General features: G+C 41.5%; 1 protein-coding gene across 2 annotated transcripts in view; it reads right to left on the bottom strand.

Moving 5' to 3' along the window:
• Positions 1-12,316, bottom strand: part of PLA2G4A (phospholipase A2 group IVA) — a 200,405-nt gene that overhangs the window by 126,275 nt on the left and 61,814 nt on the right. Inside the window, exon 1 of one of the 2 annotated variants that reach the window (XM_074961147.1) lies at positions 9,959-10,081. The exons of the other annotated variant lie outside the window; for it this stretch is intronic. The gene's annotated coding sequence lies outside the window, so the exon portion shown is untranslated. Of the gene's footprint in view, positions 1-9,958; positions 10,082-12,316 lie in introns of those variants that run through there. 2 annotated transcript variants of the gene reach the window in all.

Here is a 12,316-nt window from a genome sequence, read left to right as displayed (position 1 = left end):
TATAGTAATACTTGACTACTAGTAGGTGTTATGAGGCTTGTTTATAAAGTGCTTTGAGATCCTTAGTTGAAAGGTTCTATAAGTGCAAAGTACCAAAATGGAAATGGCTTTATTGAACTGCTACTTGTAAGTAAAGCAAATGTGACAAGAAGGATCCTTTGTACATGATTTAGTTCAGTGGGCCTGTCTTTTGTGTGTGTTCTCTGATTCCACTTAATTTGTTTGATTATTATCCCTGTTTATCCTTCTGTTCGACCCTGTGGGGAATTCATAGTGTATCTGTAACATCACTGTCTGTTGTCATGGGGATTAATGTGGTGTCACATTCTTCATCATTATATTGCTACCAGATCCATATTTTTGGTAATCAAAAACAGCTGTAAGAAAAATTATAAGAAATGCAACAAATATCAGGTAACATTACATCCTTTCCTGCAAAACAATTGTTTCAGATTTTGGGGGACCCTTGAGCCTTTATGTTTATTAAAAATGATTCTTCCAAACAAAACAAGCCCATCCTTTGAGGCATATCTATTTTAGAAGAATTCTATTTTAAGTACAAAAATGTGGAAATAAGTCCAACACTGACATTTGACTGGAAATAAACTTGTATAAGTAGGGGCATAGCGAGCAGATCGAGGGACGTGATCGTTCCCCTCTATTCGACATTGGTGAGGCCTCATCTGGAGTACTGTGTCCAGTTTTGGGCCCCACACTACAAGAAGGATGTGGATAAATTGGAGAGAGTCCAGCGAAGGGCAACAAAAATGATTAGGGGTCTGGAACACATGACTTATGAGGAGAGGCTGAGGGAACTGGGATTGTTTAGTCTGCAGAAGAGAAGAATGAGGGGGGATTTGATAGCTGCTTTCAACTACCTGAGAGGTGGTTCCAAAGAGGATGGTTCTAGACTATTCTCAGTGGTAGAAGATGACAGGACAAGGAGTAATGGTCTCAAGTTGCAGTGGGGGAGGTTTAGGTTGGATATTAGGAAAAACTTTTTCACTAGGAGGGTGGTGAAACACTGGAATGCGTTACCTAGGGAGGTGGTAGAATCTCCTTCCTTAGAAGTTTTTAAGGTCAGGCTTGACAAAGCCCTGGCTGGGATGATTTAATTGGGGATTGGTCCTGCTTTGAGCAGGGGGTTGGACTAGATGACCTCCTGAGGTCCCTTCCAACCCTGATTTTCTATGATTCTAAACCAATGGGTCTCGTTAGAAATTACACAACACATTTCATGTGTTGCCTCCAAAAAATTAGCAAATCCTTCCAATTTGGGAATTTAGGGAATTATTGTGTTTCCACTAGAAAATGGGGAAAAATATGTTTGTGAACTAGTTAGCACTCTCCATCACTTAAAACACTGAATCAGATTGTGCGCTGATGTACAACTCCATCATCTCCATTACAGTTAACATGTATTTCAGTGTAGACTTTATCTCATGTATTTATGCCCCATTATATGTATTTGAAGTAGTAAATGGAATCTGTGGAACAAAACAGAGGCTACATAATTTCATACAGAATAGACAATTTAGTTACCAGCTGTAATACCTACAAGCAGCAAAGGGAACAGAACTTAGTGGGCCAGAGCCTGACTCCTGCTAAGTTTGTTTTCACCTCGCCACACTGCTTTCACAACATGAGGGGTATGCTGGAAAAGGAGAAATGGCCAGGGTGTTGCTGCATTAGTGAACCCTGCCTGTCAGAACAGCACCCTTGAATGCAGTTACTGCCTCGTGTAACTTAGAGTAGCCCTAAGATGGCTCAAAGTTCTGCTGGAGGCTGAATCAGCTCCCAAGCTATCCTAAGATCAGGGATCTACATAACTTGAGCCATTTTTGAGATATTAAAAATTTTGGTTTAGACTCTAGAGGGAAAATGTGTGTTTGTATAATGCAAGTGACTTTTACTCACTTTTATTCAAAAAGCACCACCACACCCAAAAAATCAGGTTGGGGCTAAGATCAAGCATGCAACATTCCAGCCCAAACAAAATTACTTTGAGAAAGTTATTAACAATTTCAACAGAATGGAAATTGGAACTCAACAATATGAATAGTGTGGAGAAAGTGAATAGGGATGTGTTATTCACCCCTTTACATGACACCCAATGAAATTAATAGGAAGCAGATTTAAAGCAAACATAAGGAAATACTTCTTCACACAATGCACAGTCAACCTGTAGAACTGGATTAGGGTTGCCAATTTTGGTTGGACATATTTCTGGAAGTTTCATCACAGAACATAATCTTTACTTAAAGATTAATCTTTTATTCCAGAAGACTCCAGGACAATCCTGGAGGGTTGGCAACCTTAAACACATTGCCAGTTAATGTAGTGAAGTATAACTGGGTTAAAAAAAGAATTAGATCAGTTTATGGAGGATAGGTCCATCAATGGCTATTAGCCAAGATGATCTGGGATGCAACCCCATGCACTGGGTATCCCTAAACCTCAAAGTTCCAAAAGCATCTGGCACTGGCCAATGTCAGAGACAGGATACTGGGCTACGTGAATATTTAGTCTGACGCAGTATGACCATTCTTATGAATCATTTCAATGCCTTGCAACATATAAACTGCAGTTCTGGAGCCTGATCATTCCATTAGTTGTGCATGTAAGTCACACTGATGCCTTAGTTGTAGTTACACATCTTACGAAGCCAGACAATCCCCTCCCGTGGGGAAAAGAAACATGGGAGACTACAGCTTGTTCACAGAACCAACAGTTGTCAACCATATGCATTTATTGATACATCATCCCCCCAGTGGCAGACAGATCTGTAGGATCTCAAAACCACAGTGGATGATACAAGTTTTGCCCTCAGCCACCTGGAACCGCAAAATTCAGAGAGGAGTCCATGGAGCCAGAGACCTAGACCTCACATCACTACTCTCCCTTTGACGCATGGTTGCTTTAGGAGATACGTGGCAAGAGTTACTCATGCCTTCCATCCTAGCCCTTGGAACAGAAATGATTGTACAAACTGTACTTCAGAAATCACTGTGCACTTTGCCCAGAGTCAAAAATAAAGTTTTCAATATGAATATTAGAGACAGCTAATTAAGCAGCTCTGTAGCATGAGAACAAGTTTGATCAGCTCCTTCATTGTATAAAATGAATATTTCCCTACTCCCCATCAATTTGGTATTTATTCACTTCCACAAAAATTATCCTATTCCATACAGTATTGGAAGCAGGGAGTGTAGAATGTAAGAACGGCCATACTGGGTCAGACCAAAGGTCCATCTAGCCCAGTATCCTGTCTTCCGACAGTGGCCAATGCCAGGTGCCCCAGAGGGAATGAACAGAACAGGTAACCATCAAGTGATCATTCTCAGCTTCTGGCAAACAGAGGCTAGGGACAACATCCCTGCCCATCCTGGCAATAGCCATTGATGGACCTATCCTTCATAAATTTATCCAGTTCTTTTTTGAACCCTGTTATAGGCCTTCACAAAATCCTCTGGTGAAGTGTTCCACAGTCTGACGGTGCCTTGTATGAAGAAATACTTCCTTTTGTTTGTTTTAAACCTGCTGCCTATTAATTTCATTTGGTGACCCCTAGTTCTTGTGTTATGAGAAGGAGTAAATAGCACTTTCTTATTTACTTTCTCCACACCAATCATGATTTTAGAGACCTCAATCATATTCTCCCCTCCCCAGTCATCTCTTTTCCAAGCTGAAAAGTCCAAGTCCTATTAATCTCTCCTCATATGGAAGCCATTCCATGTGCCTAATCATTTTTGTTGCCCTTTTCTGAACCTTTTCCAATTCCAATATATCTTTTTTGAGATGGGGCAACCACATATGCACACAGTATTCAAGATGTGGGCATACCATGGATTTATATAGAGATATAAGAAGACAGAAAATATCATATTTTGCATCTCTTTCTTAATGATTCCCAACATTCTGTTTGCTTTTTTGACTGCCGCTGCACATTGAGTCAAAAAAGCGAATGGAATGTTCTCTGAGGTATACAGCAAATGAAAGCCCTCAGGGAAGTCTGAATATCAGAGCTTTGAAGAAATTAGAGTTTTGTTGAAACCACTCCTTTCCTGCACCAAGTTGTTGTAACTCCCAGAGCAATGGTGGGCTCATTCCTCACTAAATTGCTAATTACTAAGCCAAGTTTTGGAATTTGTTTTTCAGACTGGTAAGAAAAGAATAAGGCTATATCACTGAGAGATGGGAAATACACAATTACTTATACACACTTATATCCCCTCCTATAAAGGCAAGGTCTTACTCAAAGCCTGTTGAAATCAATGGGAGTCCTTCCATTGACTTCAATGGACTTTCAAACTAGAACCCTAGTCACTCTGAAAGGGGATGTTACAGAGTAAAACTGGAGTACAATTCAGCAAGACCCATAAGGCCACGTCTAACTTTAAATACATGAGTAGCCCCATTGGTTTCAATGGCACTGCTCACGTGCTTGAAGTTAGGCATGTGCTTATGTGCCACACTGAACTGTGGCACTGGAAATAAATAATTTCATGGGGAATAAATAATTCAGGGGACCCAAAACCTGCAATTATTTTAGTGTTTAAATCATATGTTGACTGGTAAGCACCTATATCTTTGCAATTCAATTATCTGTAAGGGGACTGTTGCCCCCTTACTAACATTCAGTGGGGGTGTTTTAGTTGCTAGCTCCCAGTACTAAAAAGGGGGAAGGGTCGAGGGGAATCAGGACCCTGAGACTGACAGCCCCCAGGAACAATGGGGAGAGGCCAATGCTCCAGGTCAGCCTGAATGACTGGGCGAGCAGGCTAATGAGGGAGTCAGGAGGCCAGGGAGGTCCCGTCCTCCGTGTGAGCTGGATTTGCCTGGATCAGACGGAGTGGGGCTGAGCTAAGGGGAAAGCAGGGGCCCAAGCTGAGCTGGGGAGCAGAGCTGTGTCAGATCCAGAGGGACCAGAAAAGCAGCCCAGAGAGAGCAGAACCTGTCCTGGGAGCAGAGCTGTAGCAACCAGAGCCAGAGGGGCCAAAGAAGCAGCCCAGAGAGCTGGAGGCAGAGCAGCAGCAGTGCAGAGACCGAGTGGTGGCGCTGGGGCTGGACCAGTCTGGAGCTGGGTGCAGTGAGCAGCTGGGGAGACCAAGGGGGACCCTGGGCAGCAGGCCCAGCACAGGGAGACGCCTCAGCCAAGAGGCTCTGCAGGCCAGGCTTGGATCGTAACCCCGATAGGGCGGGGGCGACACTGGGAAGAAGGGTCCTACCACTTAGAGCCTGAGAGTGTGTGGCCACCACCAGTGTCCTATCCACAGCATCCCTACAGCACAGCCAGGGCCTGAGACTTACAGGGAACAGACTGTGAACTGCCCTGACATTCCAGAGACATGGTTTGTGATGTTCCCTGCCACAGAGCAGGTTGATGTGTTTCCTTTAACCTTTCCCATTTTTCCTTATTCTTTTTAAACTTAATTGTTGATTAAATAACTTGCATTTGCTTTGTATGTAATGGTCAGTGGGTCAGAGAAGTGCCCAGTGCAGAGAGAGTACCCCGGAGTGGGGACACCCTAGCCCCTGTCCTAGGTGACCACAGCAGGGTTGGGGGTTGAGCCCCCCAGGAATCCTGGGCCCAGCCTTGTTGGGGTTACGAGGACTCTGCCAGACAGGAGAGTGGAAGGGGAGCCCTCAAGGGCAGGGAGGCCACTGGGTAAAGGAAGTGGGAGCAAGGACTCAGATCCTTTCACTAGCTCACTTCACCGGGGTAGTGCAGAAGCCAGGAAAGTTCCCCACAATAGTGGGACTATTCGCCCGCTTATAATCTTTTGGAGGAACCATTGGCATATGGACCTTCCTGTCTGTCTGAGGTGGAAGTTTGTCTTGGCTCCCTTGATACTGTTCCCGCACGCACCTCCTTCTGTTTGTCCCTCTCCTCTTCCAGTGTGTATCTGAAAGGTTGCCCTACAGCCTGAACCTAGCGAAGTCAATTCAGATTTACTCAGGCCAGGGCATTTAGACTTTTCCCAAAATTATATACGGCTGGAAATTCACCACCACATTGTAACAGATCTTTCACACACTCCAGCACTGCTGGGGAGGTAGTACGTGAGACATACTCTCCAAGGTTCCACAAAGCCTGCTCATTAGCCTCTGGGCACCATACAGGGGTGTTCCCCAGAAAGTTCAGGGCTGGAAGACTGGCCCTATGCCACCTCATACCCAGCCCCCAATATACACACCTGCCACAGGCAGAAAGTAGTGTGTCTTTCTTGAGAGTTCATCTACACGACGCAATTAACCAGCACAGCTGCAGCAGAATAACTCCCCATGTGGCCAAAATATTCCGAAGAAAAACAGACTTTATCCTGGAATACGTACGTCACTTTTGAAGAAGAGTAATTATTCCAGAATAAAACTGCTTGTATTTCAGAACAGAATGCCTGCAGGGGGAGTTATTCCAGAATAGCCAATGATACAATAAAGCGCCAAGCATGCTCAAGAAGAGAAAAACCAGCACTGACTTTCAGGTTGAGTCTGCAGTATTGGCGGTTAGAAAAGACACTTTCCACTTGCAAACTCTGCATATTTGATCAGGAATCATTGACACAAAAGCATGTGCTGTCAATAGCTTTCAACAAGTATGTATGAACTTCATAAGACAACAACACAATTTTAAAGTGTTCCTGATTTTAATTAAAACCTTCCACTACCACCTCACAAAACCAAACAAAGGACCTAAACCTCACTCAGGGCTTGTTCAAAAAAGGATGGGGTCCCTGTGAAGCTATTCAATTGGGGCCCAGTTTGTAAGGGCCAACAGTCAGCATATGCCCTTCTCCTTACCTCAAATAGCTTTACCATGCCAGATGAAAGAGCTTGTAGTAGGGAGATTTTTAGAGACAAAAATGACAGTTGCACACCTAACTATATAGGTGAGGTTTTTCAGGAGTGGGTGGGTGAGATTCTGTGGCCTGCGTTGTGCAGGAGGTCAGACTAGATGATCATAATGGTCCCTTCTGACCTTAGTATCTATGAATCTATGAAACTATCATTTTTGTCTGAAAATCTCCTCTCTAGATACCACATGGGGAAAGGAAAGATTAAGCCTAAAATTGGGGGAAAGAAAATAGGCACACAAGCCCCTAGTGGGCCCAGCTTATTCTCCATAGAGTCCTTCATCAGTACAAAGGGGTTGACTCCTCACACCAGTCAAAACTGGATCATTGACACTGATGAACAGCCCTCTCTGGCCTTGGTGAGGCAGACCCCACTGCCCCCAAAAATATCCTAGGGGGCCCCTGCCATTGCAAAGATGGAAGCCTTGTCTGAACTAGCCTGGTCCTCAGTGAGGACGAAGCCCATAGCAAGTTTCAGATCCCAGTCTTTTGTTGTTGTTTTTTAATGCACTAGCCCAGTCTATGGTTAGAATTATTAATGATTAGTAAATAGAAAAAGTGTGCAGGAAGGGGTTCACACTCTCAGAGTTCAAACAGCTGATGGGATTTCACTCAAAAATTTTCAGACACAAAAGACAACTTCTGACATTTATAATCATGCACCCCTAACAAGTGAAATATTGAGGAATATACAACCATCTGAAAATAGGGAAGCAAAATGGATACAGTTTTGTGACCTCTGCTCTAAAGTGCAACAACAGATGACCATTATAAATCAACAGCAATGTAACACTAGTAGATTTTTATATCTGTGTGTATGTGTACACACACACATATATACATGCGTGCACATGTGCACACACAGAAAACAGGTCCACCACAGGAAGTTTGAAAACTATTGCTTAACCATTTAGCACATTACTTCTCTATATATTTCACAATGGGTTGCTTCATTAATCATTTAACTATTAGTAAGCTGGAGGGAACAATTTACAGCAAACCTAGATGAGAACACAGAAATGGTGAAGTCGTCATTCTTTGAGAGAGCAGATCCAGCTGACTTTGACCTACAAAGCTAACCTTGACAGACAAGTCTGTTTCCCCAGGGCTTGAAATGTTATGGTGGACAGGAGAGTCTATTAACATTCTTAAAGCTCTCTGTTTTGATTTGCTGTGAGGATTGTTGTGCATTTATGCCATTGTCATTTAAATGCATCTTATAAGCGCTCTCTGTCTCAAGAGAGATCACCACTCTTGAGCATAAGGATTCGTCTACACAGATAAATTAATCCAGATTCAGATAGGGTGTGAATTTCAAGTACATTAAATATTCCTGATCAATGCCCTGTGTGGACACTCTTATTCTGGAATAAAAGTTATTTATTCCAAATTAAGATTTTTCAGAATAAAGCACTCTTATTCCAGAATAAGAGCATCCAAACAGGGAGTTGATCAAGAATAGCTATTTTGGAATAACTCTCCCAATAGATACAACCAAAGAGAACAGTAAACATCCTTCCAGAATTATTCACCTTTTCCTTCCCACTGTTAAAACTCAATTTTACTTAGTAGTAATGTCTCTCTTTTTCTGATGAAAATAAAATATTAAAGTATTTTATCCACAGCAGTGTAAGAGATCAAACGGTCCATTACAATGGCCTAGAACAGTGGTTCTCAAACTTTTGCATTGGTGGCCCCTTTCACACAACAAGTCTCTGAGTGCAACTCCCCTTATAAATTAAAAACACATTTTTAATATTAAACACTATTTTAATGATGGAGGAGAAGTGGGGCTTGGGGGTGGAGGCTGATGGCTCATGACCCCCCCACAAACACACATAATAACCTTGGACCCCCTGAGGGGTCACAACCCCCAGTTTGAGAACCCCTGGCCTAGAATATACATTTTTTGTAGGTCACCAGTAGTTTTATCAAGAGGTAGAAGCAGCAATAAACCAAGTTTGGTACACAATATGTCAGGGTCACAGATAAACAGTGCAGAATGGAAAGCACAGCAAAAAAGGGGTGAGGGAAGTAGGTGTGGAGGGGGTGTTCCTAAATGTCTGCAACTAGGAACAATTCTAAATGCTCCCAAATCACTCTATATATTTTGATTTTTTATGCCATCTTTCCCAGGACCACAAAGCAATCACTTAGCCCCAAGCACAAAGTTTAAACATTGTCGTGATTTGTCTTCCAGCACTTGTTAGTGTTAGACATGTCAACTTATAGACTGATACCTCACAAGCTGTACATATAGGATGAGATTTTATTAACATAAATAAATCTATCTTTACAAATAATTGTTAGTGCTTCCTCTATCAATACACATTTAAACTTTCACCCTGGCTAAAAAGCATGGGAGTAACTTTCACAGTTTAGGTTTCCTTCTCTGGTAGTGTAGTTGCTCCCTAGCAATGATTTTCAGGGAGAAAGAAAATAAAAAGAAAAGGAGGACTTGTGGCACCTTAGAGACTAACCAATTTATCTGAGCATAAGCTTTCGTGAGCTACAGCTCACTTCATCGGATGCATTCTGGGATGCATCCGATGAAGTGAGCTGTAGCTCACGAAAGCTTATGCTCAGATAAATTGGTTAGTCTCTAAGGTGCCACAAGTCCTCCTTTTCTTTTTGTGAATACAGACTAACACGGCTGTTACTCTGAAAGAAAATAAAGCCATCCTGCTACAAACTACAGCAAAGAAAATTTCTCTGATAAGGTGATTAGTCCCAGCCTGAAGGATTAGGAATCGTGGGATCAGCAACCACTGGGTTACATGATCACATGGAAACATATTAAAGTCTCCCCGTGTTTTAAAAGTTTTCCTTCATGTTCACGATCTGACACACCCCTTTCTGGGTTCAGTTTTGTTTTAATATGGCAAAACAAGTATTTTTAGTATTAAAAATCGCTTGTACTGCTTCCTCGTTTCAAGTTGTAACAAGTACACTTTAAAACTATATAAAAATGATCCATCACATCTGTTAACTCCCTCCTCTGGCTAAGCTACTTTTTTCCCTTGGTAACCGGACAAAATAAGTAGCAGTTTAAAACAAAATTTTAAAAAAAAAAAACCAGACCAAGAATGAGTTGTATTTCTTACGGTTTCAGTGTTACATCAGATCCCTCTGGGCTTGTACATCCCTCTTGCTTTCTAGGCAGGATCCTTTTTTTCATTGCTTGGATAGAGAAGTTTTCAGCCGTAATAAATGGGTGGAGCTGAAGTGTCAGCTGATCTATTACAGCTGTCTCTCTCTTAAGGTGGTACTGAGGTATAAGGAAGCAAACAGCACCTTGGAGTAATACTGATGAACATCGTTTGATACTTAGCACGGAGAAAAATTTCAAGGGGTGAAAGCACAGAGAGTCAGAGATATATCTCAACACCAAGGACAAACTTTAGTGATCAACAGTATGACATTAGAGTTATCACATTTAACAATTACCAAGTGTTAACTTCTTAATATACATATGCAAACAGCTAAAAAAAACTTTGGTGATTGATGGGCATGTTCTGAAGAGAAGGCTTTCAGAAGAAAGAGCAAGGAGCTGAAGTTTGTAAGACAGTCTTAAGGAAATGCTGTCAAATACAAAACAAGTGCCTCAAATTCTGGCAATGTTGCCTCATTTCTTATGGAAAGGGTATTTGCAAGTAATAATTTGCAGATACTTATTCACAACACTGTTCATCTTTCTAGATCATCTACATTAAACAATTTTTCTATAGAACTCAAGGAAAACAATATTTTCTGTACAAATGCTATTTTTAAAACCTTAGAGAATTTACTGGAAAACAATTTCTCTGCAGCCTTGTTGAAGGTTTGTTTGTTTTTTGTTTTGGTGGTTGTTTTTTAAATCTGACCTATAGATTTCTATATCAGGGATACAATTGTCTGTCAAATATTAATATGACTTTTCCACAAGAGGATGTAATGTTAGGGTGAGAATTTAGTAACTGCTAAGATACCACGACAGCTACCCTAGGACTACAATAGATTGGAATTGTACAACACTGGGGGCTTATTTACACAGAAACTTGCATTAAAATAACTAATTTGTTTTAAATAAGACCTTTTGTTACTTTATGGCAAGTCTATGTGGGGGGACATTTCAAAATAAGTGTCCTATTTTTATTATTATGTGTATTACCGTAGCACCTATCAGCCCTAGTCATGGACCAGGACCACATTGTGCTAGGCACTGTACAAACAGAACAAAAATGGCCCTTGCCCCCCAAAGAGTGAAATTTTTAGTAATTTACAGTGTAATTTTCAAGAACAGGTAAGCAACATAAGCACCTATGGGTTATGTCCCTTTCAGCACAAATTTTTCCAAATTCACACAGCAACCTTAAGTGTTTCACCATTTGCCAGTGTTCATGCAGGGTCCTACATTTTCTGACCCACAGCCTAGCCACAGGCTTTGGCCTTGGATCAAGCACTTAGGAGATTTCTCAGACTTTGAGGACTGCCTCCCAACTCTCATGGCTACCGACAACACAATTGGAAAAGATAGCTCTTGAAACCCATCACATTAAATGAAGTGACATTTATGTGAGTCTTTTAACCATGTAGCCAAATTAAAGAAAGACAAATAGAAATGGTGTGGAGGAGATTTAATCAGATGACAGGAAAGTCTCTGGGTTTTTTGAGATACTACACTAGAGCATTTATTACTTTCAAAAAGTAGTATTTGCTTATTAAAGCTTGGGTTTTGAAGCAAACACAAAGCTCCTATGCCTATTTGCATATGAAAATTATTACTGTTTTACTCAGTCAGTTTCCCATTATCAGCTGTCCCCTGGCATGTATGCATTACAATGGGTTCTTATTAAGTAAACCACAGCACCCATCACCCAATCTCATATAACTCCATTGGCTCCCTAGTTGGTTTATAATTCAGGCCATAGTTATATCTTTAAAGAGGTGTTCAAATATTTCTGTTTATTTTTGCAATATCATGACCATCAAAACCTTTTATTGGCCGGAGCACTCCCGGGTAGTATAGTAGTGCCTCTACAGGCTGAAACCTGAGTGCATCATTTCTAGCCCTCAGAGTTTTCAGATGGGCTAAACACCCACAACTGGGGCCAGATTCTCAAGAGCTCAGCTCCTATTTAGGCACCAAAACAAAGAGCTAGACTTTCAAGAGTGCTCAGCCTGTTGGATGTTGAGCTTTTTCAAAAATCTGGCCAAGAGTTTGATAATGGGAGCTGCAGGATGTAGAGTATTTTTTAAAGTCTGGCCCTTATATAGATGCCTAAATAAGAGCTGAACTCCTTTGAAAACCTGGTCCCAAAAGGGGTGAGGAGAACAAAGAGGGTCTTAGTATTGGTGAATAAAAAAATATGACCCCACTAAGCACAGCAACCTGAAGGGTACATTTTCATAAAGCAAAAATAAAAAAATGCTCCCACATTCTCCATCTGAGGTGCACAGAGATATACAAAATTAGCAACACC

Source organism: Natator depressus, chromosome 8, assembly GCF_965152275.1.
Source record: "Natator depressus isolate rNatDep1 chromosome 8, rNatDep2.hap1, whole genome shotgun sequence".
Taxonomy (NCBI): domain Eukaryota; kingdom Metazoa; phylum Chordata; order Testudines; family Cheloniidae; genus Natator; species Natator depressus.
The sequence above is the reverse complement of the archived record's forward strand: the minus strand, read 5'-3'. Positions and strand labels throughout refer to the sequence as shown.